The sequence below is a fragment of the Pseudochaenichthys georgianus genome, chromosome 19, assembly GCF_902827115.2.
Source record: "Pseudochaenichthys georgianus chromosome 19, fPseGeo1.2, whole genome shotgun sequence".
In the NCBI taxonomy this organism is placed as follows: domain Eukaryota; kingdom Metazoa; phylum Chordata; class Actinopteri; order Perciformes; family Channichthyidae; genus Pseudochaenichthys; species Pseudochaenichthys georgianus.
The window spans coordinates 22,496,988-22,506,367 of record NC_047521.1 but is presented as its reverse complement, the minus strand read 5'-3'; the positions used below and the strand labels follow the sequence as shown (position 1 = coordinate 22,506,367).

Genomic DNA, 9,380 nt, shown 5'->3' with positions numbered 1-9,380 from the left:
TTGTGAAGTCTGTGGATCGTCCAGAATAAATGGGACATTGTTTCTTTCCAATGTAATTGTTCTACCTGGTGAGCATAACAAACGAAATACTATTCAGCTCCACTGAATGGGATTTGGACCGAAATCCCTGCAGCAAGGATTTCTAAGCCTCACCAAATAAAACCAGAAATGTCTGCATGGAAAGAACCCACAGGGATAACTTAGGAAATACATTTGTGTATTCTTGATTGAAGGAATTAGGCACAAAACATCATCATATCTCCAAGTGTATTCAAAGTCAGACCAGTTCTCCGTCACCTTGATTAAAGCTTCATGAACATTGCACAGACTTATTTCCCAGCTTGCGCGTGCAATATCTGTCATCATCTTTTATTCCAACTGCTAATAAAGCCCCATTTTATGAATGGATAAAAGCCAGTCATGAATTCAGTTTTTCTTTATTTCTATGAGGAGCCTCTCCGTATCAAAGGAGGACAATGAGGTGGCCTAAATCCATCCATGGTACATGTGAGATGTGGAAAGATGAAGAAGGAATCATGTCATGGGACGAGTTCCTTTGATTGATGGAGCAACTAAAATATTGAGCGAGGGACAGAGGAAAAAGTGGTAAAAACAGTCAAAGACAAAAAAGGCAGAGTGATGGAGACTAATGAAGAACATCGAGGATAATTGAATAGAGGAGCACTTGGGTGAGGGGGAGAAAAAAGCAGAGGGAGAAACTGGCAGATGGAGAGTCGGTACACCGTGGAAGTACAAAGAGAGGGAGGAGAAGGAAGGAGAGAGAGATCAATCCAACAGCTGAAGTAGGAGAGAGAGAGTGCCGTGCTGAAGGGAGAGGGAGAGGGAGACGGCTTTACTGGGGCATAGAGTAGGTGAAAGTGTGTGTGTGTGAAAGAAAGAGAGGCTGCACAATACACTGGCTCAGGACTGGCTCACACTGATGCACATGTAAAGACTAGCAGGCATGGACATTTCATTTTGAAAGAGAAAAGCAAATCACTTTTTCTTGTTTTGCCTCATCTATATTTTATCAACTGGATCTTTTCTCTCATTCGCTAATCCTGGCCCTTTTTGTACTCTCTTTATGGTTTATGAAGGAGGTCACTGCGGATACAACAAGGAGCAACACAGCCTGAACTGCAGACTAAAAGGTATTTACTTTTTATAATCTAAATGTTAGTTTCATTGGGTAATGTATTAACAGCCTCAATATTGCCAATTTCTTTGTAGATCACATTTAAAGTCATTTAAAGTGTGTATCATATGGGGGAAATGACCACATGCAGTGATGATAGAAGCATTGTGTGTGTTATCTATGTGTTAACTGAATGAAAATCACTTGCATTGAAAAGTACGGGGTGCACAAAGACAGAATGAATGATCACAGGGTGTGTGAGGGTGAAAGTCACCCCGCTTTACAAGTGGGTGCTGCTGACATTTTGACAGAAAGAAGGGGGGGGGCTACACGTCCTCTGAGGTGGGGTTTTACTATGTTATCTAGGTGGGAATGAAAAGCAAAGTGGGACTGAGAAATCAGTATAAAGAGTCCTTTAAAGGAAATGAATGAACAGCTTTAACTACTGCGGGCTCTGCTAAGCTCTATTAGCCATAGCATACAGAGGACTGTAACAAGTTGGTTTGTTTGCTAGTATTTAATGAAAATCATGGAAGTTAAATTACGAAATGACACATTAACGTGACACTTTAACTACAAGTATGCAGTCAGGCATTTCTTTCTGGAAACAGTGAGCAGCGATGGTGGAAAAGAGAATTCTCTAAATGAGCCTTTCATGCTGAATCCAACTCTTTGGCCATAATTGAATCCCTTGTGACTAGTTAAGCCCCACGGTCTCTCGGTGAATATTCATTATGAATCAGAATGCTACATTGCAGCATTTTGCAACCGTTCCCCCGCAGTAACAAAGTAGGTTGTGACCCATTGTTTTACAGTGATACAGGCACAGCACTTAAGGGGGGGATAACTGATGGTGAATACGGTAGAAATAGGAGTTAGGAGAGACATATTAATACTTGTGCTTATGTAAAGCCTGCGTTTATGTAATACCTACATTGATACCACCCAGACACTTACAGTATTGTATTTGATTTAACAGAATCAAATGAGAGCTTATCAACACCCACATTTCACACACTGCTTAAGCTGTCAAAATCGCTACCTGCCTGCTCCCAGTATTAATGGTGTCAGCTGGATGAAAGGTGGAAACCCTCTAAAGGGCCCAGACACTGACACACACACACACACACACACACACACACACACACACACACACACACACACACACACACACACACACACACACACACACACACACACACACACACACACACACACACACACACACACACACACACACACACACACACACACACACACACACACACACACACACACACACACACACACACACACACACACACACACACACACACACACACACACACACACATTGTTTCAGTTATGTGCACTTTCATCCCGTAGATGCAACATAATTGACTTTGTACAGCCTCCAAAGACCTTCCCAACACAGTGTAATGATAATAATAATTCCTTATATTTATTATAGCGCTTTTCCAGATGCTCAAAGCGCTTCACAAATACACATTACACATACATGCAATGGTCATGTACTGCAATGTAATGCACAACAAGCAATGCTGACTTTAAACGCTTATGAATTCCTATTGGTCAAATGCACCTGGGGGAGTTATTTAGTAAAAAGGAAGAATATAAACCAGGCAATTTAAAGCAAAGTGGGAACACTAAGATGAATGGCTCCTTAAGACACACACAAACAATTGATCATAACGGAACAAAGAACAACCAGCAGCATTGTCAACGCCTCAAGGGACTGAATGATAATGTAGGGTAAAGGAGAGTGTCATTATGAAACAATTGAGAGGAAGATGAAAGGCTTGAATTACACTGAATTGGCCAGAAAGCTTAATCTGTCAGTGGAGATTTGGGCACCTCTCTGATTTAGAACATTTCCACCATCACTGCCTACTTACTGTATGTCCACTATCCTGTCCTGTCTTACCTTTCCTTGTTCCTGCTATATCCTTTATGGTCTGTGCAGGAAGAGGTCAGTGAAACAGCTTTGACAGTGCTATATGGTCCAGTAATTCTCCAGGGAGATTGTAGGACAAAAGACAGACATGCTGAGAGAATATTGTCAGTGAAAGCTCACTGCACTGGAGGAATACAGTTCAACTCTGTTCGCAGCCAGCTCCTATACTGAAGCAGAAATGCAAAACCCACGACAAAATGTTCCTTCAAACCTGTGGGAGTATTAAACTGGGCTACAGCTGTATGGAGAAACGAACACAGAACACACATGTGCCGTTCAAGTGCACACCGCTTTTAATTTAAGCACAAACTGGATCATTGGCATACAGAAATGCCACATGTTCTGTGTGACATTTAAAGCGACATTGTCTCACGAGCTTGAGAAGTCGCTTCATGATCATGTAATGTGATTTTTGAATGAACTTTTTTTCCGATGTAGTGAAAGTGTTGTGCTCATTAGGATAGGATGCCAGAGCAGAGCGGTTTCCCCTGACTCTGCAGGCTTTTCATTATTACATACAGGGAGATTTCCCCCAGGAGAAATATCTGGAGGATTGCCGTAAGCTATGAAAACAGCCCACTGCAACACACCCACTATTATGAGGAACTGAAATAGCTCCGAACACCGCTTCAAGTTAAATGTTGCTTAGATGGCTCGGAAAGCAACAACTGTATCTCTCTAATTGGGGAGAATTGATCAGGAAACACAAACAAAACCGGACACTAGTTAGAGTCGAAAGCATCATCTCCCTTGGACATAAGAACAGGAGTAACACTCACATGATGACAGAGCTATATCTTGAGTGGGCGATCATAAACCTGGCTTTGGTATAACGGTCTCTCCACATTAACCTCACTGTTTGCTGATGTAATCTAGCTTCAGAGATGCTGAGCGGCCTGTTTCATGCCAGCAGGGTCCCGTGGCCCTTTGGCGGGTAATTGTTGGCTCAGCTTAGGTAGGAAAAAGACAGTGTAGATGTCATTAAGAAACAGACAAGATAAGATGGAAAGAACATCATGTATTGGATGGAAAGAACACATGTAATGCTTTTTCTTGTCTATCACCAACCTTTGAACCTTGGTATCTGTAGAGATGCTCATTTTGAACACAGGTGAAGGTCATATTTATTATTTAAACCTTCATGTATTTAATGGTTTTTCCACACTTCCTCTAGCCCTATTGTTTTAAAGTTGACAATGTTACTGGTTTGGTGAAAGGCTTACTAGAAAATACACGTGTAATAGTAATAAGTACAGAGTTAAGTCTTCCTGTCGATCACTTTACACCCATTACATGGTAGGTGGATTACTGTCACAGGGCCTGACAGGCATTGGCACGGTCCTCACTTTGTCAGCCATGTCTAACAGCATTTATTAGTATCCTGTTGACTTTTGTCTCTCAGTGTTACCTTTATGTCAATGGACGTGCAAGGTAAGTGAAACTGTCACCAGTGGAGAGTCTATTTGTGGCTGTTTATCTGCCATAAAATCCACCCTAAAGCCTTAATCCTGTGCTCATCTCCTTGTGTGTGTCTGCGGTCTGCTTTCATTGTGTCCGAGGCCTGAGGTCTATGGTCAGGAGCTCTGGGACAGCATACAAAGCAAAAGATGCCCTTGAAAAAAGTACCGGATAACGGTAATTGTGTAGATAGGCGGATATATTAGATATTCTTCGACTCTGCGTCAGCACTTCCTTTCTTTTCTTATTACAGCAGGCAACCTGTTGAACAGTTACCTTTGAAGTCTCTGTTGTCATGACATTTAAAGGCACTTTCTGTCATATCATCTGTCAAGAGTGAAAAGGGCAGTTTGTGTTGCAGTATAAGAAAAAGCTTGAAATTAGGTGTTTTACTTTTGCTTCAGTGCTGCGTGTGCACATACACTTGGGATTGCTGCAGGAAACGATATATTACTAAACTACAACATTGTGTCTTATGAATTGGACCACATTGATCAGCTGCAATACAACTCCTCATAACAATTATGAGATATTATTCTTAGCCATTAAAGGTGGGGTAGGTAAGTTTCAGAAACCGGCTCGAGATACACTTTTTGTTATATTCCATGGAATGCTCTTAACATCCCGATAGCAATGAATATCTGAAGTGCTTTGACAAAAAATCCATAAAAAAAAATGTCATCTGTAGAAGCTGTAATACTGTAAAAAGTACAACCTGGCCTACCTGCCTGTCAGCCCTCCATCGGGGCACAAACTTATCTCGTGCCCTCATTGGTCATGTGCGCGTTCCTGTGTGTTGGAGGAGGGGCTCTGTGAGGAAGTGGCAGATTTCCTCCGGTTGTGTATTTTCAAATTCTAGCGATCTCGAGCCGGTTTCTTAAATTTACCTACCCCACCTTTAAGTGTTCTTCATTAATATAGTATTAGGACTGTATGTGCAGATTAAATCATATTTGATAGATATTAAACTAACATGGAAGACTTCTCTATCTGACTGTCCGTCTATCCTTTGATTTTCTCCACAACCCTTCAAATAATCGACTTCACATTTGTTGGGTTTATTGCTGAGGTACCACGGAAGTGCAGCGTCCAGTGCAAATTCTTGAGATTAACGAGACATACTTATTAGTTGTGCATTAGGGCGTGTAACTGGTCCTCACACTTGGCGAGATGTCAAGTTGTTTGCATGAGTTCTCGTAAAAACTGCAATCATTATTACCCAAAGTCAAGCAATTGGACAGTTTTGAAAAGGCATGTTTTGAATGGGCACTGCATTAGTATCTTAGTAGAAGATCCAACTTTGCACACCATTTATTTGTCTATATTATCCATTTAGATGTAGGACATATTGTTCAAATCTATGCTATACTTAAATTAACACACTTGGGCCAGAAAAAGTAAAAGTTACAAATAAATAAGTTTTGTTGAAGGAAAAGAGACCTCATCTACTGTACCGAACATTGTTTACAGGAAGTGGGGAAGACTTACAAATAGTGCAGGGGATATTCACTTCTTAATCTGAGCTGCATTCAGGTCTCCCATCCTACCCAGCCAAGTTTAGCCTAGGCGAGGCCCTCAGCGCTCGCTCAACCTGACCCAATTATATCCAGTCTGAGGGGAAAGATAGCCCACTTTGATCTACACGAGACCGCCAGCCAAGCTCAAGCTGACTGGTCTGGCACTTAATGCTTCTTTCTGCAAGACATCCAGGACAGATGAGCACCGCTTAAGGCGTCAAACAATATGTTCATTCCCACATGTACTATGTGCCTAGCGTGTGTAAGCTATGAAGTGAGAAAGCTCTTACTTCGCTGGGTGGCGATGGGAAGGATCGAGCTGGAACGTACATCAAAGGACCAGGATGTTTATTGAGAAATGGAGAGCGGGGAGCAATTAATTTAATCATCCACTTAATTACTGATTAGCAGGGTTATCATTTTTCTGCTTGATTAACATCAGATATGAAATTGACTAACAGGCGTGTGTTGGATACGAGCGTTTCCTCCCCCGCTGAGGGAAATGCCAGGATCTTTGGGTGCATGGCGTATAAATCAATTGGTGGTATTGTTATCTGCCTGTTAAATTAATGAAGGGCGCCATGATCGTCAGCTAAGCACTTGAATACATCAGATTGTTTGAGCACCGATTTAATTAATGCCTGAATACCAAGCCCTTCCAACCCCACCAGGAAAGTGTACAATTAAATGCCATTCCTCAAGAACACTTATTAACATGATGCTAATATGTTTCTTGGAGCTTGGATATAAAAATCTAAAAGTATTTGCCCGCTGTTTTCGCTCCTACCGCTGTATACAGTTAAGTATGGCGCCTACTCATTACACCCCAGCTTAGTCCTTCCCGCTTAAAGCAGTACGTCAGAGCACCACCTCCAGACCTGATGGCTAGTGATGCACCATTCATACAAAACTAAGGGTTCTCTCCCCCCGTTGAGTGACTCATCCCATCCATCCTGTGTTGGAGTAGGCCTAGAGTGTTGTCAACGGTTCCTCATCACTGGTGGTGTGAAATAGGCTGAAGGGTGGAGACCCAGTGAAAGAGAGGGATATAGAGGACAGAACTTGGACGCTCTACTTTCGCAGGACTTAAAAGTGGGACAATCTGTTCCTTGGATGATCTCCAATTCTAGTTTCCGGGGACTGATACACTGAAAATATATCTATACACATGCTCTGTCCTACATAGGGAGAGAGTGACTGAGAGGAAGAGATAGACAAAAGGAAGAAATATCATCAGTGTGTTAAACTGACTCCGTGAAGTATAACATTGTGCTGGGACTGGATATTCATTTGATCACAGAAAGCTCTACCGTAGTGACAAGTAAGATATTTTAACAAAAACGAATTCATGCATAATTTGAAAATGGGATTTCACATTAAAATCGGTCCAACAGATGCAACAATATTTGTCATAGTGCATACTAGGAATCTTCGTAACCTGTAGTTGGACTCGTTAAACAAACCATGCATAATGTTTTGTTCATTATAACCCCGAGGACTAAATTAGCCCAAAGTCATTATGTCAACCTTGCTGCTCTTTGCTAAAAAGGAGAGAAGAATACAGACGAAAGAGATCAGTGACCTCTCTCAGCAGATCTCCATCCATCTTAGCTTTCCTGGGGCTCGAGGAGGGCATCTATCTCTGTCCTCGTTATCGTGATGAATTAGTTCCTGATTCTTCATATACATGTGAGCCAGCCCCAGATCTATCGAACATCCTCCTTCTGAGTCTCCACTTGGCATCTTATCACCAGAAGTCAACCACTCTCTGGGTCTGCTATGGACAGATTGGCTCGCCACCTTCTCAGATCTTCAGATGTCGCGGTTTTCTTCGCTTACAGTACATTGCATGACTGTTGCAACTCGCAGTCAGAGAGCCCTATGGAATTAGTTTGCTCTCATTCTTCCTGTCCATACAGACATAAAGAGATTCATTCCTAATGGCCTTTCTCTCTAAGTAGTTGGACACAAAATCCAATCTTCATTCTGCGTGATAAAAGAACTCAAATGTGAAGCTTAAGCAGGCTTCTGCAAATCTTCATCAAATCAAGTGAGTAACTTCCAATGCTACTCTTTTGAGTATTACTCTCAAATAAAACATTGTCCATGATACAAAAAAGTATCGATGATGCTTTCGGCTTGGGCTGGAGCAGATAGTTCATCTATTAACATCTGAATAGATTAACATCTGAATAGTCATTCTGTATCGATCTGTATTTCTGCAAGGGTGCAGCAAAAGAGTAGGCTCTGCTAAGATCATTAGTGTTGGAATGATACTATCAGCAGAACTGATTCCATTGGTCGCTGCATGCGGTTGGTTCTGACTTGTTTGATCATATGAACATTTCCAGTAACTCCAATAGGTCCAAAATGAAACCATAAGATTAACATAAACTAAAAGACTTGGAAAAAGTCTGACCCTTTCTCACAGCTAAGATATTGTGTCATAAGTTTGTTTTAGTCACAAAGGATGAGATTTTTCCAAATATGTCAACAGTAAGAAACAGAATGACTTAAGACAGAGTGTCCTGAGTTTAAGCCCACCTTACATCGATGGAGATAACAGGAGTGTGCCCCAACTGTAGCAAAGATGCATTTATTGCAACATTATACAACACTGTCATTTGGTGAAATGCCAGCAATTACACATTAGGACTTTGCTGAGTCATGGTAACAGCCGTGTGCAGTGAACAGAGGAATGTAACCTGCGTGTATTCACGTTGTGTGATCCTGTCCTCGGTGGAAAAGTAGAATGAGTCGTGCTGACATTTCAAGCAGGCCATACTTAGGAGGTGCAGGCTGTTCCGGACATGTTCCTTTGACCTCAGCACTTCAGAGGAACTATAGCAAACATGCCAATGAAAAACAATTCCAGTGAGAAGTCGGAAAAACTGCTTCAGTGTAAGACGGTGAAAAATGAGTACGCTCTGCAGCTGGCAGAAGATGCAGAAAGACTGTACCACCACCCTTCTCCCAAGGAGTCAAGCTGATTGGCCAGACAGCTGAAGGCCCCTACACAAGAGCCAAGCGGCTAGAACAAGTCTATATGTGAGCTTTTGCTGTGGCAGAGTGTCGGAGTTGAGTGAAGGCAAAGACCAGATGAGTTGCGACATACATAATGAGTTGCACAGGCTGGTGAGGCCGCTTCAGAAGGTTTAATTGGACTCATAGTTAGGATGTGAAATCAAATAGCAAACATACGTCTGCAGTGTCACTCATTTCCTCTGCTTTTTATCCTCACATTGCTGTTGACTTTGGCTCAGTTCTCCCCTTGCTGCTGTCATCCCTCTTCCAGTCACGGCTCTCTCTCGCCCCC

The 9,380-nt window shown here is 42.0% G+C and overlaps 1 protein-coding gene across 1 annotated transcript in view; it reads left to right on the top strand.

Moving 5' to 3' along the window:
* Positions 1-1,036: 1,036 nt before the first annotated feature.
* Positions 1,037-9,380, top strand: part of LOC117464365 (SH3 and multiple ankyrin repeat domains protein 1-like) — a 38,273-nt gene continuing 29,929 nt past the window's right edge. The window contains exon 1 of the mRNA XM_034106748.2: positions 1,037-1,151. The gene's annotated coding sequence lies outside the window, so the exon portion shown is untranslated. The remainder of the gene's footprint in view (positions 1,152-9,380) is intronic.